The sequence below is a fragment of the Rhinolophus ferrumequinum genome, chromosome 19, assembly GCF_004115265.2.
Source record: "Rhinolophus ferrumequinum isolate MPI-CBG mRhiFer1 chromosome 19, mRhiFer1_v1.p, whole genome shotgun sequence".
Classification (NCBI taxonomy): Eukaryota; Metazoa; Chordata; class Mammalia; order Chiroptera; family Rhinolophidae; genus Rhinolophus; species Rhinolophus ferrumequinum.
Window position 1 is genome coordinate 6847473 of NC_046302.1, and position 27089 is coordinate 6874561.

Sequence of the window (27089 nt, forward strand, 5' to 3'; positions counted from 1 at the left end):
GGCAAAGCAATTACGGTGTTAAACATCTATTGTTTCTGTCCCAAAAGACAAAGTTCTCTGAAAAATCTCCAAATGTCAATACACGGTACTCAGTAAAGGCTTGCTGAATGAATTAATGCATAGTGCATGTCTTCTCATTTTTTTCAAGTTTTCTTTTGCTTGCCTCAGAAGCATTAAACTTTTTTCTTTAAATGAGTCTTGATATTTCTTGTTGAGTTTATTATTAGGTATTTTGTCTTTTGATGTCATCATAAGATAAAATTATGAGGGGTCTTTATTGCTATTCTATCTTCTAGTCATTGTTGTTGATATACGTGAAGACTACTGCTTTCTGTATATTAATTTTGTACCTAGGCACCTTATTAAATTATCATATGATTGTAATACATGTAATTTTGGATCTTCCAGGTATACAATCTTAAAAATACAACTATGATCATTTATCTTCTCTTATCTATTATAATAATTTATTTATTTTATTTTATTGCATCAGCTAAGACATCCACAATGGTATTATATAATTGTAAAGAGTATGTAGTTATGATGTTAATAATTGTATATTATTTCTTCCCATTAAGCATGAAATCAAGGTTTGGTGTAAGCTTGGTATGTCAGCATGTAAAAAAAAATACCCTCCTATTTATATCTTAGTATAGATAGTTAAGACAAGAAAATTTGTTCAATCATATTTAATATGTTTTTTGAATCCATGAGTTGTTTTATAAATTTTTTTCTTCAGATCTACTAAAATGGTGAAATACGTTGACAGGTTTTCTGATTTTGAAGAATCTTCTCATTCTTAAAATCAACCTCACTTGGTCGTGGCATATTAATTTTTAAAAGATTTTTATTAAAAATATAGCTACATACAACAATATATCAGTTTCAGGTGTACACCATTGTTGTTTAACATCTATACACTTAAAGAAGTAATCACCATAAATCCAGCAAGCATCAGGCACCATACTATGCTATCACAATATTATTGATTATATTCCCTATGTTGTATGTTACATCCCCAACTTATTTGTTTTATATCTGGAAATTTGAATCTCTTGTACCCCTTCATCTTTTTCCTCCCTTAAAATATTTTTTTCAGTGATACTTAACCTTCAGTGTTATTTTATATTAATTTCAGGTGTAGAGCATAGTGGTTAGACATTTGTGTAAGTTAAGAAGTGATTCCCCTGATTAGTCTAATACTCACCTGACCCTATGCATAGTTATTACCATATTATTGACTATATTCTTTATGCTTTACTTTATATCTCCATGATTATTTTGTAATTACCAATTTGTACTTCTTAATACCTTCACTTTTTTCACCTTTCCCTCAACCACCTCCCATACATCATCCCAACAAATCTAGTACCCATCTGACACCATATGTAGTTATTAACCATATTATTGACTATATCACTTATGCTATACCTTACATACCCATGACTACTTTGTAACAACCAATTTGTACTTCTTAATCTCTTCCCATTTTTCACCCACCCCTTCAGTCCCCATCCCATTGGGCAACTATCAAAATATTCTCTGTATCTATGAATGTGTTTCTCTTTTATTTGTTTATTTTGTGTTTTAGATTCCACATATAAGTGAAATCACACTGCATCGTTCTCTGTCTGACACTCCACTCAAAAAATACCCTCCAGGTCCATCCATGCTGCCGCAGATGGCAAGAACCCCTTCCCTTCCAAGGCCAAGGAATATTCCATTGTATATATGTACCACCTCCTCTTTATCCATTCATTCATCAGTGGACACCAAGGCTGCCTCTGCATCTTGGCTATTGTAAATAATGCTGCAATGAACATATGGATGCACATATTCCCTTGAAGTAGCATTTTGGGTTTCTTTGGATATATACCCAGAAGTGAAATTACTGGGTCCTTCTTTGTCTCTTGTTATAGACTTTGCTTTAAAGTTTGTTATCTCTGGTCTAAGTATTGCTACATCAGCTTTAAAAAAAAAAATCCATTTTTATGATATATTTTTTCCATCCCTTTACTTTCAGTCTGTGTGTATCTTTCAATCTGAAGTGAGTCTCTTGTAGGCAGCATATAGAAGGATTTTGTTTTCTTATCATTGAGCCACACTGTTTTTGATTGGAGCATTTAATCCATTTACATTGAAAGTAATGTTGATAGATATGTAGTTACTGTCATTTTATTACTCATACTTTCTACGTTTTTTTTTTCTGTCTTAAAAAAGTCTCTCTAACATTCTTTGTAATACTGGTATGGTGGTGATGAACTCCTTTAGGTTTCTCTTATCTGAGAAGTTCTTTATCTGTCCTTTGATTTTAGATAATAGTTTTGCTGATCACAGTAGTCTTGGTTGTAAATCCTAACTTTTCATCAGTTTGAATATTTCCTGCCAATCCCTTCTGGCCTGCAAAGTCTCTGTTAAGAAATCAGCTGACAATCTTATGGGAGCTCCCCTATAAATTACTAGTTGCCTTTCTCTTGCTGCTTTTAAGATTCTCTCTTTGTTTTTAACATTTGCCATTTTAATTGTGTCTTGGTGTGGGCCTGTTTGGGTTCATCCTGTTTGGGAGTCTCTGCATTTTCTGGGCTTGTATGTCTATTTTCTTCATCAGGTTAGGAAAGTTTTCAGTCATTATTTCTCAAATAGGTTCTCAAATCCTTGTTTTTTTCTTTTTCCTCCTGGTACCCCTATAATGCGAATTTTATTATGCTCGATGTTGTCCCAGAGGTCTCTTAAACTATTCTCATTTTTTAAATAATTTTTTTCCTTTTGCTGTTCTGATTGGGCATTGTCTGTTACCTTGTCGTCCAAATCATTGATTTGATCCTATGCTTCATCTTGTGATTCCTTTTAGTACATTCTTCACTTCAGTTATTGTAGTCTTCACTTCTTACTGTTTTTTTTTTGTTATGGTTTCTATATCCTTTTTTATGTTTGCTACCTCTTTGTTGAAGTTGTCACTAAGTTCATTTAACATGCTCATTACCATTGTTTTGAACTCTGTATCTGGTAGGTTGCTTGCCTCCATTTCGTTTAGTTATTTTCATAGAGTTTTCTCCTGTTCCTTTATTTGGGACATGTTTCTTTGTTTCCTCATTTTGACTGCCTCTCTGTGTTTGTTTCTATGTATTAGGTACATCCCATACATCTACCTCTTTTGGCTGGGTGGCCTTATGTAGTAGGTGCCTTGTGGGTTCCAGTGGCACAGTTTCCCTGGTCACCTGCACTGGGTGCTCCAGGATTGTCTCTTGTGTGGGTTGTGTGTGCCTTCCTGTTATATTTGAACCTTGAATACTATTGTCATGTCTGTGGGTGGGATTGAACCTCAGTCTGATTAGCTGTGAAGTTTGGCCACGTCCACAGCTTATGGATTGCTATAGAGCAGGCTTACCACACATAGTGGGATTTGCCCCAGTGTGCCTGTTGAGACTGCCATTCTAGTGTGCCAATTGTGGGGCTAATTAGGTGATGCTCTGCTGTGGTCTGAAGCTAACCTCCTATTATGTTGGTTCTGGGGCCTCTTGGGTGGGGTTCCAGTGCAGACCCAGGACAGCCAGTGCCTGTGATCATGTGGGAACTACATGGTAGGAGCTAGAAAGTGATCCACAGTTGGTCTTTGCCTGTGCTGTACTTGGAAGTGCATGGAAGAGGCCACAATGTGAAATGAAGATGGCTGCCACCTGTAGGGGTAGCTCTGCAAAAAGCCAGAACACTCGGATACCTGCTGCCAGCTGCTGGTTTCCCTAAGGTTCAGCTGCTGATAAAGCCTTGTGTGATATAGAGTTGGGTGTGGTGGGGTCTCAGTGAATCACCAGGGTAGAGCAAGCCAAGTTCACCAGACAAATTCAGATTCAGATTTGGCCATGGGTGTGGGGGTGGGTTCAATACAGGAAAGTTGGCCAGCTGCATGGGAGAAGGATCCCACACAGGAAAAAAGGCAACTGTCCTTCCAGTCCTCATCCTGAAGCCAGACAACTCAATCTTTCCTCATATGTCTCTGCTATCCCCACTCCTCACTGAGTCACCATCCCTCTGCCAGAGCCCAAGGTCAGTGCCTGTGAGTGAGTCTGTTTGGGCCCTTTAAGACGACATCTGGGTTTCCCAGAGCCTTCCATCCCACCCAGACTGTTGGAATACCTACTCTTTTTCACAGCCAGCTGTTGTGGGGACTTCTCTTCCTGACACCAGTACTCTTGGCTGGGGAGCCTGTTGTGAGGCTGGGGTCCCTTGCTCCTCTTTGGGAACCTCTGTTCCTGAGATGTCCCTCCCAATTTTCAGCTGCAACGCAGAGGTTTAGAGCCAGCCTGTTTCATGTCTCTGCCCCTCCTACAACTCTCTATGTGGTTTCTTCTTTATATTCTTAGTTATAAGACTTCTGTTCATCTAGACATCAGATGGTTCTCCAGGTTGATTGTTCTATAATTTATTGTAATTTTGAGGTGTTCATGGGATGAGCCAAGCACAGTAGTTATCCACTTCGCCATCTTGTATCCATCCCATGGCATTATTAATTTTTAATGCACTTTTGAATTCTGTTTGTTTATATTTTATTTAGGATTTTTTGCATTGTGGAAACAAAAATATATACGTATAATATATACATATATATTACATATATATATATATATATATATACACACACATACACACAGAGAGGGGGTCTTTTGTCAGGTTTTAGGTTCAATATTATGTTCTTTCATCAAAACAATTTGTGACTTTTTTCTTTTCTATTCTCTGTATAGCATTATAGGTACCTGATCCTTACAGGTACGGTAGGATCCATTTGGGCCTGCCTTTCTTTTTCATAAAGGGTAACTTTTTAAAAACTTTATATATGTTACAATTAGTCTGATTAGATTCATTAGAGCTCAATTTGTCATATGGTGTTTTTTTATGGAAGTATACATTTCATTCTACGGTATTTCCCCGAAAATAAGACCTAACCAGAAAATAAGCCCTACCATGGTTTTTCAGGATGTTCGTAATATAAGCCCTACTCCAAAAATAAGCCCTGGTTAAGATTATCAACCAGAGGGTCACATTTAGTTCGTCCACTGAAACACAGGAGGGATGTATTGAATTATAAAATAATAATATGAATATATAATTAAATATAAATAAATAATATTATTGACGTTAATACTTAAAATAAATGATAATATAAATTATAATTAAGTATTTGTAAATACCCAAGCGGGTGCCATTGGACAAGAGGTAAACGTCAATGTAAACAGATGAACTTGAGACTTATTGTCCAATGACCAATTGGAGTACAGACACAATGCACGAATAATGTGAGCACTTGGTAACAAATGGATGTGGCTGTGTCTGATATGAATCTTCATAATTCAATACATTGTTTGTTGTAAAGGACGTACTTAATGCACTCCTGTGAAATACTGAAATGTTTTCCGAATTTTGGTGCCTGCAATTTTTCGTCAATTTTGTGTGGCCCATCATTCTTAACAGTCATTATTTTTGTTGCCACTTCTGTCTTCATAAGTCTTCAATTAACACTTAATTTAATGGTAGATTTAAAGGGAATGATATTTTGACCCCCAGACAAGATGAGTGCAAAAAAAGGAGCTATTCCGTCAAGTAAGAGAAAGTAATCACGGAGGACTCCCAGGGCAAGAATCTTATGGTGATCTACAAAGAGAAGTTGGATCTCAGAATGGTCCGAAAATGATGAGCAGAGTATGATAACCTCAGTCAACAGGTGGATGAGGGAAATGCTAAGAAGCGCAAGTGTGGATCAGGACGGCAGCCATTATTTACTGAGCTGGAAGAAATCATTGTGAATGGATTGCTGACAGGAGAGCAAAGGCTTTGGTTGTGCCCATGGCTGATATTCAAGCATTTGCTCTTGCAATGGCACCACAGTTAGAAATATCCCCAGAAGAATTCAAAGGATCACAACACTGGCTGGATGGCTTCCTTCAGAGACATGAACTAAGATCGACAACATTGTTCAAGCTAGAAGATGCTGAAGTTATTAAATATGCACTTGCATTCAAATCCTTTGTTGATGGCATAGAGTTTTCTAAATACCAACTCTCCAACATGATTGCTATGGATGAAACTGCAGTGTTTATGGGTCAAAAATCTCAAATGACAATTGATCAGGGAGGTGCCTCGTCAATCTACATTCCTTCCACTGATTATGAAAGTCCAGGTGTTATCTGTATTTTGGCAATTCATCTGGATGGAAAGAAAGCCCCACCTATAATCATCACTAAGGGCAAGAAAGATAAGGTTGAACGTGTTTCAGACATTGATGTTCTTGAAACCAAAAAAGCTGGTGCACACCAGCAGTTATAAGGAAGTGGGTCGATTTAATGTTGCTACTTGTTTTGTGAGGTGGCCAAAGAGGTCTGCTAGTCTGTGATTCAGCCAGCACTCACCATGCTAATGACATGAAGAACGTCCTTGCAGAGAGAAGAATGATCAAATAAGGATTCCTGCAGGAATCATGACACCAGGAATGACTGCCTATCTCTAGACTCTTGATATTGCAATAAAGAAGCCATTCAAGGACCATTTGCGCATGGAAATCAATGACTACATTGAAAATAGAATGGAGAGAAATCAGCGTGGAAACTTTGTGAAGCTGGGCCTGCAAAAGATCGTGACTTGGGTGAAGAATTCATGGGATAAAATCACTGACAGCTATGTTGCCAATGCACTATGAGCAGGCTACATGGACAAGAAGTGCTCATTTAAGGAGAGCTCTATTGCTGGACATGAGATTGGGGCCAATGGTTCTACAGGAAATGGAATTGCAAGAAATTCAAGCCGGAATTTGGGGTTTGGAGAGTTATGACGATGTTCCAGAAGAAGATGACATGACTTTATTTGAATAAATGTAGATTTTTGTGCATGAATAAATGAATAAATGTAGATTGTTGTACATGAATAAATGTAGATTATTATACCTAAAAAATCTAAGACATTCCTTGAAAATAACCCTTAATGCATTTTTTGGAGCAAAAATGAATATAAAACCCGGTCTTATTTTCAGGGAAATACGGTAGGTTTCAAATTTATTTACATAGAATAAAGCAAAATAGTTTCTTATCCTTATTTTATTTAATTATTTTAATTAAATTGTGTCTGTGGTCATTTTACTTTTATTTTTTTCTTTTTGTATATACTAGAAATTTTAAGCTAAGAAGTTACCTATTTTTTTCAAAAAAATCAAGCTCTTTAGTTCATTTTACTGTTTCCATAATCTTTGTTTTATAGTGGTTGAATCTATGAATTTATTCATCTGTCTTGCTTTGTGATCCAATTTGACAGTGGGTAAGTGTAATCTATTTACCTTTACACATAGTGAAGTTATGCTTCCTCTTACTCATTTCATCTTCGTCCCTATTTCCATCTCTCTTCACCACCCACTTAGACATTTTGTTTAACTCACCAGTGTTAGTATTCATATTTACATTATTAAATGGTATTATACTTCTACTCCTTGAATTTTAGCCTCTCAATTATTAAAGATAAGAAAATCACATCCCACTTTTTTCCACATCCCACTTCTCTTCTTTGTCAGTTTTAATGTTTCCACATTTTTTTTCTGGTTTTTGACATTCATAATCTGTTTTGGAAACATAATTCCCAGATTTACGTCAGTCTTAATCCATCAGTTAAACAGGGTCAAGGCTGAAAGCTGGTCTGTTAAGCCATATTTCTGTCCCCAACACTTTCTTCCAGGCATCTCCTGGTGCCTCTAGAATATCTCTTGGATTCTTCAAGAAGGGTCCATGGGAACAATATTATCTGAGTATTTTTGAAAGTTCAAAACTTTTTGTCTGTTCCTTCATACTTTCATTAAATAATGACAGGTAGTATTTTTCCTTTCCTTTAGAATATTATAGGTATTAGTTGTTGTGGAAAAGTCTGCAAATGATTTGACATTATTGTCCAGATGCCCTAAGGACTCTTTATCTTTGAAGCCCAGTCTTTCTGAGATCTGAATCCTGGCCACTCCCATCAGCTCCTTCTGCCCCTTTTGGAATGTCCTCTTTTCATGTCGTGGTTTGACTTCAGATGCCCCTGAGTTTCCCTGGAAATGGAGTTTACATTTATTTCTTAATCTTCTTATGTTGTTTAAGTAATTTCCAAGAATAAAAGATGTAAATGTCAAGTTCATGTTACCATATTCAAACTATAAGTGACACTTTGTGTTTTGATAATTTATTTTTATACATTTGAAAGAAATTTAATCATTCTAGTCATTTACATAGGAGAAGAAATTTTATTCTATAGTGTGTCATGACAATAAACTTTATTTAAGTCTGTGCAGTAAGACTATTTTAAGTCTGTGTTTTTAGTGTTACAATTGACAATAACCTGGAGTGGCAACTAGTGAACGCATTTCCCTTCCCCTCCCTAAGGATGAATATAGAAATGAAAAGTTTTATGCCTTAAAGTCTTTGCTGGGTCACTTAAAGATTTTTGTGAATTTGAAATTTAATGATTTATGATAAAGTATTTGGGAATTGCAAAGCATAATACACATGTGTGACATTATTAGTTGTATGTATTGTAAGGAGAAAGAAGAAGACTGAAATAAGGGAGCCAATCTTACAATTGAGATATAAGGATAAAAGAACTTGGGCTAACTCCTAAACAAACCACTTTTATAGAAAAACAGACCCGTTAACCTCTCAACTCTGCAAATGTCAGAATCATTGAATAACTTAAAATAAAAACAATCAAATTAAATAATCAAAATGAAAGTAAAATAATTTAGTATTGTGAACTGAAGAGCTATCCTAACCAATGCTGTGACTGCAGTACGGAGGCTGAGGTGACATTTTTGAGCTTACTTTACACATTAAGTTTACAGACCATGTTACTACTCAAAATACCACATATAACATTTTCAAAAGGCTGTTGTCTGTAAGACTGAATAGGACAGTAATAGGATGCATCATATTCAATGGAATGTTTTTACCTTTAATGTAAATCTTTTATGTAGCAAAATGAAGAATATAATTAATTTAAAATCAAGCTCAACTCTGTATGTAAGAAAAAAGTATTACTGACAGAGAAGTGGGATAAAGAAATGACTCCTTTTGGTTGGATGGGTGGTCAATAGCTTGGGGTTTGAATATTTAAGCAGACAGAACAGGGATTAAAGCAAAGGACATAATGGGGACCCTTGGGAACTAGTGCCTGGAGAGTGGAGACTTGTGTACACAGGCAAACCTCACCTATCTTACCTAGCTGTCTTGTTCACTTCCAGAAGTGGGTCTCAGGGCATATATGGTAAACTCTTTCCACTCAGAGTAAAACTCCTCTAGATACTATTTGTAAAGCAAGACAGGTTAAGGTTTCTCTCTCTCTGAGGAAGTGTAGGTGACAACAATCTATTTAAAATCATACTTCAAAGTGTGTGATCTCCATCTATGTTTTGCTCAACATACCCTCTGTTTTTTCTGACCATGGGTGTACTGCCATCTGTGAAAAGACACATTTATTTTTGTAAAAATAAACTAGTTTGTGCTATTTATTTACAAGGAGTAAATACAGGCAGCATATTTGCAAACAAACAGGAATCAATGGGGAACCATATAATTCAAGTACTTGTTGTTTTGAAGATTCGTACTATCTTCCTATTTTCTTTAATTTACTGTACTTGCTCACTTGTTGTTAAACACAGCAAGCCTAAAGGACTAACTTACTTTGCTGATGAGAAAGACAATAGATAGAGGGTCTGGCTTTCATGCAATCAACCCTAAGAAGAACTGAAGGTGTTATAGAAATACGGGACATTTTGTCCTTTATCTGGGCAGTAAATTCTATGAATAAAGGAACAAGTTTCAACAATACCTGGCATCTAATAGGCCTACAAACACTATTTCATGAATTCTAAGTCACACTTATTTTCACATTCAACACTCTGAAATCAGTGCGCATCTTTCAATAATGGCTCCTAGAGTTATAATTGAAGTGTGTTCTTTTTATTAGAAGAACATGAAATAAGGGTGAATATGGAAATCTATGGTGTCTTAGATGAACGACAGTATTGTGAAATAAATGAAGACAGTGAGGTAAGGCAATGAATTAACCACAAGATGTTCTAATTTACCTTCCAGGAGATAATCCCCTCAATGACCTCTCAGTAAAGTTAGGAATCAGCATTTCAACTTTCTGCCTGATTTGTGAATAAGAAACTCGGTTTCAAAATCCACAAATTGAGTATGAAACTCAGTTTCACTGGGCTTGATAAGCACAATGGTCTATTGAGAACATCATACAGAAGAACAGTTTGTGTCTCTTTCCTGTACCACAAAGTGAGATGGAAGGTTATACAATTTGCAATGAAAACGATAGTATTTATATAAATAGGCTCCTGGGTATGTTAAGACATGCTCACCCTCTCACCTCACTTTTTAAACCTCAGTTTAAAGGGGTTTTGCTATTAGCCTGTAATGCACATGTACTTAGCTTCTCATTCTCCTTTCTTTTTTTCTTGCATGTGTTTAAGACTTACCTTCTTTGGCCCTGTGGCCTGGCAGCCACAGAACCTAAAACAAACAAACCACGGTGTTCCTTTCTGTTTATCCCATCTGCATACATCTACACCATATGATAGGCTGAACCCAGCTGTGAGCATTAGTCACTAGCTCGTCACAGGAAGCCTTGCATGTACACAAGAAGCCTGGGTGGAACACTCCTCTCACTCTCTTCTGTCAGGCTCCACACGGAGAGCAGCAGCACACATGCTTTCTTATGCCTTAGTCTCTAAATCTGGCCAGAGGTCTGACTACCAGCATCTCTTGTTTATGTGTTCCAGGTGCTATAATAAATATTAGGAAAAACAAAAATAAATGGAGACTTTTCCTCTCCATGTATTTGAGAGTGTATACAGGAATGATGAAGAATCTCTGTCCAGTATTTCAGGGATGAAGTCAAGTCTTAGAACCCTACATGGGAGAGAGATATATAAACTTTTACTTTGCAAATGCCTTTATGTTAATTTCCTGTATTACATTTATAGGGTGTAATACATATGGCATATTTCTCCTGTACATACAATATAAGCATTCATTACAGAGCCAACATTTTTCACAGGTGGTGTAAACTCTGCAATGTCGTGATGCAAACTGTGTGACATGTAGCCATGTGTAAATATTGCTTCTATTTGGGATTTTGCACACATATATGCGTTTTTAAAATGCAATATGTAGAAAGCATTAGGGTATTTATTTTAAAAGGGATCATGACCTTTTCTACATAAAATGAAAGAGAAAATTTAGCAAATTGCAATACTAAACTATAAAAAATTTTTTTGTGGGAAGATTTCTCTTAATATTCTCCCTGTGTCTGTCAGGATATATAGCTAGATCTACAGTGATTAGCTATTGCAACTTCGAAAATGATTGCCAAGATCATTACAGTTCTGTTAAACTTACTTAATTTAAATCATCAAGTAATCTTTCTTCTGTTTTTTGAAACAAACAATGCACAAGTTACATATATAACACAACTGAATGGAAGCTATGGGATTCCTGAGCAGTCGATTTCAGACTTGCTTGTTTTAAAAGCAGGGCTGTATAAAATGTGGGTAAAGAGACTTTAGATTCAAGCCAGGTTGGCTGGAAGGTTCTCTGAGGTTTATAACTGTGGGCCAAATATTGAGGAAATCAGGACTGAGGTTTGGTTTGGACAGGAGCCAATGAATTCATAGTCTAGAATAGAAACAACGTAGATTATGATAGTTTTACATGGTTTCTTTCCAGAACAAGGTAAAACTTCAAACTGCAAACCACCAGGAGCCAAATCATAGAGAGTATTTCATAAAACCATCCTGGATCTTGGTGACATCTCCTATCAGAAGGTGAGTAGCATAACTGTCATCCTGGGTGGACAGTGGCTTGCCACATTCAGGAAAGTGTAGTTTTCTGTTGCTTTCATACCTGTGTGAGATTCCAGCCAGGAAACAAGAAGAGTTCCTTTGGATTTCTATTGGCAATTTACTTAAGGCATTGCTTTTGCTTCCTGGTCCCATTGCTTGTGTAGTCCCAGTTGTAACATATGTGTGCTGGGGCTTCCAGTGTGGAGGACTGAAAAGGTGAAGCCAGCCACACAGGACAAGAGATGAGCTGACAGAGATGAGCTGCCTACTTTGGGGTTTGGAAATCTAAACCAAGGGTCCACATGCATTTTTAGTGAAAAATCACTATCAATGAAACATTTTAAAACATACATACTATGAATTTATGTATTTATAAATTTGAGAACATTCTGTCATACAAGCATATTTTGTACACTATACATTTTAAGTAAAATAGACATTTATAAAGGTTAACAGAAAAATGAAATTTTTCCGTGAAGTGGTCTCCCTAATAAGACAAGTGCTTTGTACACCTGAAACTAATAATTTTTTTTTTAAAAGGAATTTTTCTTTTTACCTACCAATGTGGCTCCTGTTGGGAGTATTAGTTCCTCCACTTTCTTGTTAACTTCAGCGCATAGAGAATTGTCTTATTCTGTGGTTTCTTTTGCTACAATCAATAAAATATAGATAATATAATCAGTAAATTTGGGGCCCACGCAGCCAGTGATGCATTGCATGAAGCTAAAGTAAACCAGTTAGTAAGGCTGTGCCTCACCACCTCTTGCTGGTATGACAGGGACTGATGCACACATCAGGTGATGTCCTATGTTTTTGTTCATGTTCGATGTGAAGGGAGTCCAGCTTTTTCTACGTTTAAACAGAGATAAAAATGGATGTCAGGAGATGTCTGGATTCTTCTACCCAGCACTTCATTTGGCACCCCTGGGGTACACGTGCACCTCTTGGAGAACTTGCTTCTAAATCTCCAAGAACAAGAAAACAGTGGAATGTGGCCCAACTGCTTTCCATGACAAGGTTCACTTTCACTTTGAAACAGGATGGTTAGGAGATAAGGAGGGCACTGAAGGGTACTAGGAAAAAGATCCAGTTGGGAATTTGTCCAGAAAACTAACACTTTTGGGACTTCTTCCCTGCATCCCCAAAGTTGAGTCTGACCTCTCCTGGTGGGCCCCCAGTACCTTGTGACTACCTCCATCAGAGCCCTATTTCAGGCCATTGTAACTGCCTATTTACCGGTTTCTCTTTCACTGTTGGTCCCTTGAGGAAGTAAGAATTCTGTCTTACTTTTAGGTTCTAAGCATCTTGCCTAAGGAATAATTCAATAAATGGTTACTGAGGAACTGAATGAATGAGGTAATCAATCCATTGTTGGTCAAGCCTTCTCTCAGTAGGCTGCACCTGGGGTCAAGGCCCAGATCCACTCTAGCAGAGGACAGGATAGAAGAGGGTAGTTGGGATCGGGCCAATGTTAAGCCTGGTGAACCAGTCACCTGTGTGCATTTTAGGAATAGAGGTTTCATTTTGATATTCAATTAAGAATCTTATTGGAATATTAACCACAAGTGAATCACAGTATTACCCCAAAGGCTGGCAAGTAACTGCAAAGAGGGGGAGCTCAATAGATAACTATAGTGTTCTGAGGTGAGCCCTCACAGCACACTCTCTGAATAAGACCCCTACGTAACCTCTGCAGAAGCAGTTTCAAGCCCCTTTCCAAGTGCTGCCCCACCTTCTCGGTGGCTAACCACGAAGTCACTCCCACACAGAAATTCTCTCGAGTATGTGCTAGTGTCAAGGGAGTAGAAGGGGAGGATGACGAGTGGGGAGAGAAGTGAAGAGGAAATTCCAGAAGTTTCAGTGCCTGAGGCTGCAGGAATTGGCTATTACTAGGGATCAAGAAAGCCCAAACTTCTAGATTTTTCACGTTCCAGAAAGTGAGGCAGAAAGTGTCTGGGTGGAAGTGAGAGAAGCATCTGCAGAAGAGAAGAATGGGAGTGGAGAAGACTGTTTAGGCCCTGCCAATATGCACCTGACCCTTCCCGTCCATCAGGGAAACCCTGGAATAGTTGTAACTTTGTCCGTGACAATCTTAAGGAGGGACATGGATGACTGACCTGCATAAATGGGCTTTGATTCTTGCTGAGTTCTGTCTTTGACCTTGGGTACAGGGAGGCCTTTGACAGTAGAGATGCACTGGTTCTGCCTGCACTCTGGGGTCTGTAGCCCTTTTAAGCTAGAAGCTGCCAGTGTGCCCCATTGTAGGGCGGGGGAGAACCACATGAGGTCACACAGTGCTGAGAACACAGACAAAGAGCTTTGAGTCCCTTAGCTTGTGCCAACCCAAGTACAGAATTCACAGAGTATTATAGATATTGGTGTTGTCCAGGGAGACCCAGCATGTCAGAGAAACTACGGGAGGGAGGGAGCCTCTTATCTTGAAAACTTTTTATTTTGTAGTTAATAAAGGGTATGCCAGTTCTTTCTGAAGTTTGTACTCCAGGTCCAGAAAAGGGAACATACAATACTATGGGTAGGGAACTGTAAGATATTATATAACTAACTGAGAGAGACTATTACTGGGAATGATCTGATTTATTGGCTATAGCACAGCATAACACACAAAAATATTAGGGTTACTATTGCTTCTTATGTTTTAAAGCTTTCTTCATCATGAAATCGATCTCTACTTACCATTTTTATTCTTATCTTTGCCAAACTATAGGCTCCCATATCAGTTCTTTGCTTAGTACTCTTCTCATGAAGCACACTCTCCCTCATTTCAATTCATCTGGATTCACTAGGCTTCGATCATTCCACTTACCTTTATGGAGGTACCGCTTGGTGGCAAGCTCTATCTGTGCCAAGCACTGGGGACACAAATAGGAAGGGCATTGCTCTTGCCTTTGTGTAGCTTATCGTCTAATAAGAGTCAAAAGATGTGTGTGTGTGTGTGTGTGTGTGTGTGTGTGTGTGTGTTTTAGAGTTACTGGTACTAAAATAGAAAAATCTACACAGATAAAGAAGAGTCAATTATTTTAGGGAAGATTGTTCCAATTCAGCACAGCTCTTCCGTCTGCCCACTTTTAAAAAATATCTCTGGGATTATGGCACAGAAATGGTGGTGTGAGGAGTGCTTCTTGAAATCTCTCCTGGAATTTACAACAAATTGAACACCTATAATTTAACAAAGGACTCCCTGCATGGCACACAGGCATGTCTGAGAGACCCACAATTGGAATCATGTAAAGGTGGGCAAATTGGGCGAGCGGGGGAGAAGAAAAGGGGGAATGCAGGCAGATGCGAACATGGAGCTCCATGCATTCCGGAGCTTACAGGAGTCACAGTAGAGGGTAGTTCACCCCTTACAGCCCACAGTCCCTCCTGAAGGATCAGCATATGACACAGCTCAGAGCAAAGACTGAGGGGAAGAAGTGTGAGAACGGTGGTTTAAGCACTCACTGCCAAGCAGAGGACAGAAAACATAGGCATGGAGCCTAGCTGACCCCTCCTGGTTTCCCAGAGCTCCCCCCACCACTACCCTCCCAGTGCTAGATGCGGACTCCAGAAGAAACAGTAGCACTGTCAGGTCAAATGAACACAATATTTATGACTCTGAGAACTGCAGCCCCACAGCCAGACTCACAGTGCAACTATTTCTGGCAAAAGGGAAGGAAATGGGGGGAAGACAATTCTGCACTGATAGTCACCATTGTTTGGAGCCATCTCTCACAACCCACCCTGCCGTCACCCACACCTATCTGGGCAGATCCCTACAGGGGTAAACAGCTGCAGACACACACAGTTTCTGAATCTGGTGCAGGAAGAGCTTTGGGACTTCAGAAGTGCTCTACTTCCCCCCATGGAGGCAGTGCCCTGTGACCCAGATGATCCACTCACAAAGGTGAAATCCATCTCCCAGAGAACCCGCCATCAGGTGAGAAGCTGGAGCGTTACAAGAAAAAATATAATGCTACAGTGTGAGAGAATAAAAGCCTGCAGCAGGAGAGAAAATAAAACATTCCACCAACACCTACTAGAAAGTAAAACAAAAACCTCTTTATATCAACTTGTTGCAGAACCCCCTTATGTAGATGCCTAGGAAGAGAAATAATAATTCATTCATTGCTGTGCATAATAACAGGGCGGCTCAGAAAGAAAATGAAAAATCTCTAGAAAACAAACTTAAAGACATGGAAATACGTGACTTAAATGACAGAGAATTCAAGATTGCAGTTCTGAAAAAACTCAATGAGATGCAACAAAACAGACAGGCAGTTTAATGAACTCAGAATCACAATCAAACAACAAAATGAACATTTTACAAAGTGTGGCCACACAGCAGCTTAACCGTTTGTCTCCTTGTACTTGCCCCCAAAGAAAGGAGAGTCTGCGAGATGGATCCTTTTAGGGACTTTGCTAAACCTTTGTGTTTGCACCTCATGTCTCCCTGTTTGGCCCCAAAAAGATGGCTGGTCAGCCAATGATGAGTAACATTCCCCACGTCGGGGAAAACTCAAGCCAGGCGCAGTAGAGTGGGGACCAACAGGAGAACCCACGGGGTTCATAGAGGTGGGCACAGCCCCCCACCTTCTCCGGCTAAGGAGAGCCTCTGCCTCTGTGGCTGCATTCCTTCCCAAAACCTGCAAAAGAAGAGATTCAATGATGTGCTCTTCATCTATTCATAGGCATATAGGTTTTGTCCCTTGGGGAAATACAAACATCCTGAGACTTAAGGTCCAGTTGCCTGCAGGCAAGGGTGATTGGCTTGAATCAGTTTTCTAGTACAGTGTATGGAATTCACAGATCTTGAGATTGACAAGCTTTATCTCCTTTACTTCCCCTCCTAACTAATAAAAGCTAATGCACAGGCCTGATTAGGTACCACAGCCCAGACCTTGAGGCTGCCTGTCCCTTGCCCCTTGCACTTAAACTCTATTCATGGCTACTGTCTTTTCTTAATCCTGCACTGCCCTCCTCGCTCCCCACAACCCTTCTGCTGGACGCAACCACAAAGAAGTGAGATTAAAAAAAAACAAAAAACAAATAGAAAGTCTGGAAATGACAAACTCAATTAAAAAAAATGAAGAATGAAATAGCCAGATTAGGCAATAAAGCTGACCAAATGGAGGAAAGAATCAGTGACATCAAAGATAGAAATCTGGATTGACGTCATCACAATGGCAGCATGAGGTGAGCCTCTGTAAAGCTCCCCTGGAATTGACAACTAATCGAACAACAATAACTCCTCAAAGGACTCCCTGCACAGCAGACAGGCAAGATGAAGAGGCGCACTACTGAATTCACCTAAAAGTGAGCAAATTGCCGAGCAGGGGAGGAGGGAAGGGAGAAGTGCGGAGATGGAGCCGCGTGGGTGCAGGACGCAGACCTAGCTCATTTCTCCGAACTCACTGCATCCCAGTGTGGGCCATACTGAGAATGCTAGCAGTCTGAATTTTTCCCTCTACCGTGATTGTGGTAGTGCCTGGAATGCAGGAAGCTGGGAGTTACGGTCTGCGTCCTGCAGCCCCCATGGCTTGTGTCTTTGCACTTCCCCTTTCCCTCCTCCCCTGCTCGCCCAATTTGCCCATATTTAGATCATTTCTATTATATGTCTCTTAGTCTTGCCTGTCTGCTGTGCAGGGAGTCCTTTGTGGAATTATAGCTGTTCAATTTGTTGTAAATTCCGGTGTAGATTTCAGGAGGTTCACCTCATGCCGCCATTTCTATGATATAATTAATATTTGTTTCTTCAAACGAAATAAAGAATAGGGTAAAAAAAGGACTTTCTTTGCAAAATATTTTATTCCTTTGATAGTCCCCTTGGGGGGCATAATTTATCTTTTATTTCCAAGGAAGTAGATTAACATATACTGGCCCAATGTTTCACCCCTCTTCTTCTGGGAGGAAAGGATTACATAGCAAAAGGAGAGAAAAGTGGCCAAAAGAGGATGGCAGGTATTACACAGTTTACAACTTGAAATCCAAAAGAGTTCAAAATCACTCAGAACTATCTTTTTCTCTTCAGATAACCTGAGATTTCTCTCACTGCCTTTCAGACCCAATGATACTTCCTGATGACTACTCAGGAGTACTCCATTTATTGCGGAGATGACCCTTTATAGATGGGACATTAATTTTGAATGGTCCAGATTGAGTCGTGGGTGGAGGATTGTGCTGACATTTCTGATCTAGAAAGTCTGAGATCTTCCATTAGCTTGGTGTGCTGTGTTGTTTATCTGGCTATAAAATGTCAAGTGGGTAATTAATACATAATTGTTAGTAGTAGATTCATTACAAGGGACTTTTATAATGCACTGAAATGGTTTCTTCTCACAGACAGCTTAACCCCCATGGGATTCATTTGCAATTCTCTGGTCTAAAGATGTCTGGATCTAAATAAGCAAGTTTGTGTTTTTGTGGCTTGGTGCTTACTCTTAAGTCCCTTCACATGGCATTTTTGACCTGTGACATGAAAAATGCAACTTCCCTTAGACTCCAAAGGTCTCAGTGTGTATAAGTTGAGGACCAAGTTTCTCTTGAGAATTTACTTAAATATAACTTGGTTACTGGGAGGAAATGGCCTCCCTAGAGATGTGGCAGTGGCTATGTTGTGCACAAAGTTTTAAAGATAGACTGGGTGGTCAAAAATCTCAGTCTGATGTTGTCTCACTTTTATTGAATTTGCCACCAGGTAATTCGTTTGCTAATGAAAAAGTTGATGGGCACGTTTCAATCTTCTCTGTTCAGTGATGAAGTACTTTACTATGCCTTATGAAAATATCTGACTGGAAGTTCTCCTGGATTGCAGAAACCAGGTAACCTGTGTAACTTTTGAAGGAAAAATGGGGAGAGACCAACACCATGATTCCACGTAAGTTAGAATTCAGGAGCTGCAAAAAGTATAACAAAATGGAATCAGGGGCTATGATAATGTTAGCACAGACAATATTCAAATTTTCAATATCAAGCATAGTAATGACCTTCCATCAACTACATCCAGGGAAACTGCCATCACAGCAACTCCAATATGCCACCACATGCTCTATGCTGTCCTGCTGGTCTCCACAGGCAGACTCTTCACACCATCATCCCTGCTGTAGGTGGTAGATGCAGTGGGTGCCCTCTACCTTCTCCTCTACCAAGATGGTAAAATCCCTCCCCGCCATGCTGCGAGTGTTGGTTCCTAACAGCTAACTGCTGCCTTTCTCTGGAGAACAGTCCCTAGCCTCAGGGGAGCCACATTGCCCAAGGGGGCAGGTATGTATTGTACATACCCTCTCCTCAGACTAGCAAACTTGCTTCATTGGAAACAACGCCCAGCACCCCCCAAACCCCACCTCTGTCAAAGATCAGGACAAGGATCAATTTTATCTAAGATGGCATCCTGCTGGTCCTATTCCCTACAATATCCTGCTTCTATCTTCCCTTCACAGAGTTGTAAGAATAGGATTTTCTCAATAAATCAGACACACTTGAAACCCTGTCCCAGGTTCTGCTTCTAAGGAACTTGGCCTAGGGCACTGCGAGAACACTTGCTCATGCCCCATTGCTGGAGTCTGTGTTGTATGATCCTCAGAGTTTCTGCCTTCATCATTCCTACATCTTGGATAAACACCGTGTACTTCACCAAAAACTCAGTCCAGTCTTTCCTTCAAGGGAATGAGTCATGTAAGCCCACACTTCTGAGAACCATCAGGAACGACGCTACTTAGGGAGCATCCTGGAGTTGCTGCCATAAGGTGGCCCTCCCTCGATCCTGAGTCATGGGTTCACTAAGGATTCTGGCTGCACAGAGTTTCTGCTCTGAAAGGTGAGCGTTGGTGGCATTTGGGTTGCATTTTTCACTAGAAATAATTATTTAAATAGTGGTTATATAATATAATAGTCCAGAATAGCCACATTCTGGGCTATTTATTCATTTAGCACTTATCAGAAGAAATGCTTTTTTTCCCCATTCAGTAATGCTCCACACACTTACCAGTTTACCAGACAAAAATGGGTATATTAACATGAAGATGATATACAACCAAATGAAAGATAATTATTCCTAAGCCTATGTGCATGTGGTTATTTGAATTGAATGTTAATTTACTATTGAGCTTCCTAGTTATCAAGGCAAAAAAACCCATGATGGTTGCATAATTCTCATCATTAAATACAAAAAAGCAAGTCATTTTGTTAGGAAAGGACAGTTTTTTACCGGCAATAAATTCTTTGACTATATGTGTCTCTCTAAATGAGGAGCACTGTGACAAAAATTGCATGAAAAGTTAAATGAAAACGACCTGGACTTTTCACCAACAATTCATGGTTCTTGCATAACCACAGTGCACCAGCTCACACGGCACTGTCTGTGAGGGAGTTTTTAGCCAGTAAACAAATAACTGTATTGGAACACCCTCCCTACTCACCTGATCTGGCCCCCAATGACTTCTTTCTTGACCCAAAGATAAAGGAAATATTGAAAGGAAGACATTTTGATGACATTCAGGACATCAAGGGTAATACGACGACAGCTCTGATGGCCATTCCAGAAAGAGTTCCAAAATTGCTTTGAAGGGTGCTGGCACTGGTGCATAGCTTCCCAAGGGGAGTACTTCAAAGGTGACAATAGTGATATTCAGCAATGAGGTATGCAGCACTTTTTCTAGGATGAATTCGCTAACTTAATTGTCCGACGTCATATTTGTCATCAAAATAATATGGAAAAGTATATAACATGAGAGGCAGGCTTGAATTAGGAAGTCAGCTTTACATGATGAGACCTGGGGGCCTCCTTTTCTTCACAGTGTCCCAAGCCCTGTACCTTCTGCCACTCAGATCCTGGATATGAGACCTCTGCCCCAGGATGCTGCTCAGTGCCTGACATGCATCGTTATGAAAACTAATTCCAGTAAAGGCATTGTTGACTGGAAGCAGTCTCTTTCATAGACTTTGTGTATATTGAGTGAAATATTTTGCTAAGTTTGTTATCAGTAAAATAACATTTTAGTGGATAATTTCTCAATTTGTGACCCATTTTTATTACAAGCCAGCTTAGTGGGTTGTATAACTGAATATTTCCATAACAGTAACAAACTTAGCTGGTATGTGAAATCACCTCTTACATATTTCACAAATCCACCTCCTCTGCCCCATCCCCGCTGGCATCCCCCCACCAACTCTTGACCTGGTTCTTGCCACAGCTCCCCACCTGATCTCCCTGGCTCCAGTCCAGCCATTTAAATGCATCCAAATGATGCTTTTCAAAGGAAGCTCCTCTCAGTTTCCCCCTGAAATCTCTTTTCTGGCTTTCCATGGCTGTCAGGATAAAAGCCAAAAATTGTAATAAGGTTGTCAGGCCCTCCATAAGCTTGCCTCTACCTTCCCCTCTAGCTTTATTTTCACCCCCAGCCCTCAATCCTTGTATTTCACATCTCAAACTCATTGAATGAGTGCCTTTCAATCACTCTACCACTTCATGCTCCATGGACACGATCATGTTTTTCTGCCTGCATCTATAATACCGCAGCCCACCTCGGTGCTCAGCTAACTACTGCTCAGCCCTCAAGCTTCATTCAGTGTAGGAGGCATTTCTTCTAGGTGTACAACTCAGCCCTTGCTTTTTGCTTCCTTCTTACCCTTTCTCCTCTGTGATAGTGTAAGTCATAAAGCTTCATTGATATTTTTGGTTTCTTTCCCTTACTAAGTTTCAAGTCTAATGTATAGTTGTCTATTGGTCACCACTAATAATACCTTAAAAATAATGATACAACAACAATAATATTTAATATTTATGGGGCACTTACCATGTGCTAAGTATTGTTCTAAACACTGCATACATCTTTCTCTCATTAGTACTCTCTTTCAATGATCAATAGCTATGATAATATCCTTATTTTACAGATGAGGAAACCAAAGCACAGAGAAAATAAGTAACCTGCCAAAGATGGCACAGCCAGGAAATGGGGGAGCCAGAGAGCATCCATGAGAAAATGTCAATTGCTTTTTGAGTGAATGCAATTCTAATTCTTCAAAGCAGGTATTCTTGTCCCTATTTTACGGATAAACAAGCCAAAATGCAAAAACAGTAGTACTTATCCAAATTGAAGAGGCTGCAGAGCTGGGCTAAAAACTCAGGTGTGCCTGACCAGGAAGCCTTTGCGTCACCCCCATCCAAACAGCTCTATCAATGGGGATCATTACATGTCAAAAAACAAAAACAAATAAAAAAAAACAAATCTTATAGTTATAAAATAAATAAGCTACAGAGATGTAATATACAGCACAGGGTATATAGTCAGTAATATTGTCATAATGTGGCATGGTGACAGATGGTTACTTCATGTAGTGTGGTGATTACATCATACAGTATATAAATGTCAAATCACTGTTTTGTACAGCTGAAACTAATATTCTATTTATCCCAAGCATACTTTAATAAAAAATTTAAAAATGTTTTTTTCATGCATATCATTTTGTTCCATGACTATTGTCAAAAGAAAAATATCCCTGAAAAGAAATAAGATCACGTAGGAAGGAATCAATCAACACAACAAAGGGATTTTGTTTGTCCCTGTGTCACCTGTTACCCATAGGCAATCTAGACATATGATACTTGAGGTGAATTAAACATACTTTAAGATTATCTCCTCTTCTGTTTAATAACTGAAACTTCTGAAAATATATTTTATATTTCAAATCTTTTAAAAAATCTATAGTTTAAGTTATTAGAAAGATCAATTTACAAGGTATGTTATAAATTTTGTTAAAACTGACACATTTTAACAGATACAATTCTTTTTTATTTTTAAAACGTTTTAAATAAAGACGAGGCTTCTACTTAGGATGGTTTTAATTGTCTGAGTCTGTTACTTGTTGGAGATAAATTGCTTGATTTAATGATATTATGGTATTTAACATAGCCTGTTTTTCTTAAAAAAAAAAAATACAACTTCCTTGCAAAACATTCTAAAGCAGCATTTGATACTAACCAGAAGTCAAGTCAAGTAGATTTATAAAACTGAAGTAAATGAGAACTTCTCAAATAGGGATTAAGCTTGTGATTTTCTTGGTAAATTTAATTTCTCATAGAAACAAGGTGTGGGAGTTGATAATCTAGGCAATTTCTAAAATGCCAAGAAACTTTATTTCATACTTTGCAATTTTTGTTTTGCGTATATGAGCTCCTAAGAATAATTGCATTTAGCTGAATAAATCAAGATAAGGTAGCTGTTTAAGGATGTCTAATTCTTAACTTTAAGATGGTTCTTGATTTCAAATTCATATTTTCTAGAAAGAAATATTTAAATCAATGTGAGATTTAAAGGACATAGAAATATATTAACTGAAACAATATGGACCACAGCTGAACAGTAGAAGGAAAATAAAATTACAAGATATCAAAAACCAAAATTCCTACTCAAAGCCCATGTCTGATTTTTTTAGAGCTCTTTAGTTCTTTCCCTAATTGTAAGAAAAGTTTGTGGTAACCTAGAAGTTCACAATAAACAAACTCAGACCTTTATTATATCCTAGGAAAATCAGTGATATATATTTTGGAAATTCAATCCATGAGGTGATTTGGTTGCTTGTTCTAAAACAAGCAGTTAGAGGTAGAAATTACAGATCTAGGAGACTGCCTGAAAGCAGAGATACTTGTAAGGTTCTGTTCAAATCTTTGATCTTAGCTAATTAAGACTGCATTTCCTTCTTGGTGAAAAAAAATCTTCTGTAGAAAGACCTCTAACAAAGGTTAGATTACAGTGCAAAATTTAAAAAATCACCAGCTTTTTTGGTTTACTAATAAAAATTAGCCCAATGTTCTAGTCGTACGAAGCTGAACAATTCAAAGATCCTCCAAAATTCAATTCAAGGTGTTCTTGGTAATGAAGATGTCAATAAATGAATGAAAGACATGAATAAATGATTTAATGACAGACATACTAAATCAAGGGTCTGCCTCTTTTTGTGAAGAAAACTTCATTGATTATAGTCAGTCTTATTTGTTGACATGTTTTCTAGGGCTGTTCTCACACCACAATTGCAGAATGGAATAGTTGCCATAATATGGCCTGCAAGCTGAAAATACTTACATTTACAGAAACATTGTGCCTGGACTGGATGATCAGGGACTTGAACTGTAGTATGTAACAGTGCTGACAGATTCATGTTCTCCACTCTCATCCATCTACCCTGGGCAATGGCTTCTATTTGGAAAACATTCCCTCACCATTGATAACTCAATTTTTTAAGTTAACTTTTTTGCCTTTTGGATTTAGAGTTTATATTTATGGTTTTTGTTTTGTTTTGTTTCGTTTTTTATCAGTTTCTAGGTTTTGCTTTCCAAGGTTCTTTCGATTTTCCAATCTGAATTCGAAGTCCTATAGGCTTGCGTTCCAACAGTATATGTGGTAGGAAAGACAGGGTGCTCCCCTGGGGCCAGCAAGTGTGGACTGTAGCCCAGTGTCCATCCCCTAATGTAGCTGTGAGGCCACTGTCAAGGGGTTAAAATGCTCTGTTCTTTGGGTGCCTGAGAGGCAGACTGAACTTGATAACTCCCACTCCTCCCCGCCCCACAGTTGTTTCTATATTGCAGTGAGAGTGAGATAAAAATGTAGAAGAAATTTTTGTTGGAAGGTCAGAGTGCTATTTTAACTAAATAAGGATTTCTGGAACCAAAACATGGAATATCTTCAGAAGAGAAAACCAAATTAATACATATTTATTGAGTGTCTTCCATGAGAAAGGAAATGGAGCCCAGTTGAGGAAAGGAGAAAATCGTGCCTCATTGCCATGCTGCCTGTTGACCGGAGCCAGCTGGGGTTAGGGCACCCTGTGAATGTCCTGAGCCACCACTGAACAGGCACGTCTATCCTTCCCTGTAATTTGTCTTTCTGAACTTCCTGAACTTTGGTGAACTTGGAGTTTCCAATTCGTAGGTAGAAAACTGAATGAACAGTTGGCTTCTCCCCAAACATGATCTTAGCTGGACGGAAACCTAAAAAGCACTGCATCCAATTTCATCATGGAGCACATCATTTAAAATGCGGTAACTGAACATGACTTGGCAGAAGAAAAATAGTTAAGAACATACCTTCTGCTGTGAACACTTAGCTATCAGAAGCCATTCATAATGATGTGTCTACATTTTTAAATGGTGAATTTGATTAGGAAGGCAAGACTAAGCCATGCACCATCTTGTGGCTTTAGCCTGGTTCTCCTTTGAAATTTAGTGACAGATTTGAAGGCTCCACAATTCAGCTGATGTTAGTTATGTTGGCATTTTTTTTTTTTTTTTTTTTACTAAATGCTCAATACTAAATGATGCTCGGATGCCTTCTCTCTTTTTTTTAAAGCGCACTCTTATTTCAGACAAACTGCCAAATCTTTTACTGTTTCAATTTCTTCAAAATTCAATGGGATAAACAATCAGTTCCCAAAGATTTAGAAAAACTATGCAATTCAAGGGATTATTCTTTTGGTGTTTTAACAGTGGGTACCGGGAGGTAGGTGAAAACATATATTATTATTAAGTTAATATGTAAATAGATACGTAACACATAAATTAATCTGCTTTTATGGCTGAACAAAAGTAAATAGAAAAAATAGAATGATTTTACCAGTTCATTTGATCTATAACTTTAAATATTTTATACTATTGTTTGTTTTAGTTAAACAACATGACATTCAAAACTATTTACATGTCTCTGAAGGCATTCATTTGCAATTAAAGCATACTTCCGGAGCTCTTTTGTACTGGTTATTTTCCTCTCAAGTTAATGCAGTAGGAGGAATTTTTAAATTTAGCTTTCTTCTCTGACATGTTTCACTTACACATCGAGATGTTTCTTTTCAGCCTTCCTCTCTCTCTGCCTCTTTACAGCAATCAGATCAGCCCTCCTCTCCCTCTCTCACCCATACCACTTTCCATCTTTGTTCTCAACTCTCATCCGTTGGTTCCTGGGATATGTTTTCCTGCTCTTGTCTCCATGGTAGTTCCTTCTGAGTTGCTTTTGCTGGTTTTCCTTTTTAGATTCCACATTAAAATACAGGTTTCTATTCTCAGGTTATCTTCTCACACAGTGTTGACTGTTACCACCTAAGTGCGACTCCCAAACTCTGCATTCAGCGTGACTGTTCCAGACCTCTGCCCATCAGGCCGCTCCACACAGATGTCATTACAGGACCTCGACTCGGTGTGTCCTGAATGGCACTCATGATCTTCTCTGATCTACTTCTCTCCTTACTAAAGTCCAATAAAAGAGACTCTTACTTTCTTATGCCTCTTTTCTCAGCAAGATGCAGGGGCCTTCTCCCAGTCACCTGACCAAAGAAAAACCTGAGTCATTTTTAAATTCCTCTCTGCCCTTCATTCCCTTTATCCATTCACTGAATTCTGATACTCCCTCTACGTCACTTATCTTGTATTCCTTTTATTAATTCCCCACTGGCATAGCTCTAGATCAGGACTTCTTTGCTTCTCACCTCAATTGCTCATAGTAGTTTCCTAAGGAGGCTCCTTCTCCCAGTCTCTTAACCACTCCCCTGCCTGATTTTCATGAGGCCCCACAGTTCTTTTCCTAGGCACAAGTCCAGATGTATCACTGTCTTCTCGTCAACGCTTAAAGCCATAAGAATAAATCTAAACTCAATCTCATAGCAAGACCTGTCTTAATATTGTGCCAGTCTAACTTTGGTGTCTTATATCCTATTGTACCTCATTCCTCTATGTACCCTGAGCATTTCTGAGCATCTGAACACACTTTTCTGAATGTAGGCTCTGCTTTTCAGCCTCTTGGTTTTTGCTCAGAGTGTTTTCCTCTGTTATACACTTTTTATTTCACTCTAAGGATCCTTGGAAATTGTATCAGTTTTCATGGGCCAGTATAAATGTCACCTTCTCCACTGATCCCCCTGATTCATTCTCCAACCCTCCTCCATTGACGCCCAAGTGAAATGCTGAAATTAGTCTCTATCCAAATACATTCAGTGGCACTGTATTTGTATCTTTATTCTACTCATTATATCCTGATTTGATTAGGACAATTTCTTCATCAATTTTTAAATTCAACACACTCAACTCAGGGTTTACTGTGAATATAACATCAGAACATCCCTCTCCTTTTTAAAACAATCTTGGCAATTAGTTCCTTTGTCTATAAAAACTAATAACAATACTTATTTGTTGTGAGAATTTTTGATGACAGGGTTATTGATTTATGATCATAGCTAATTTTATACA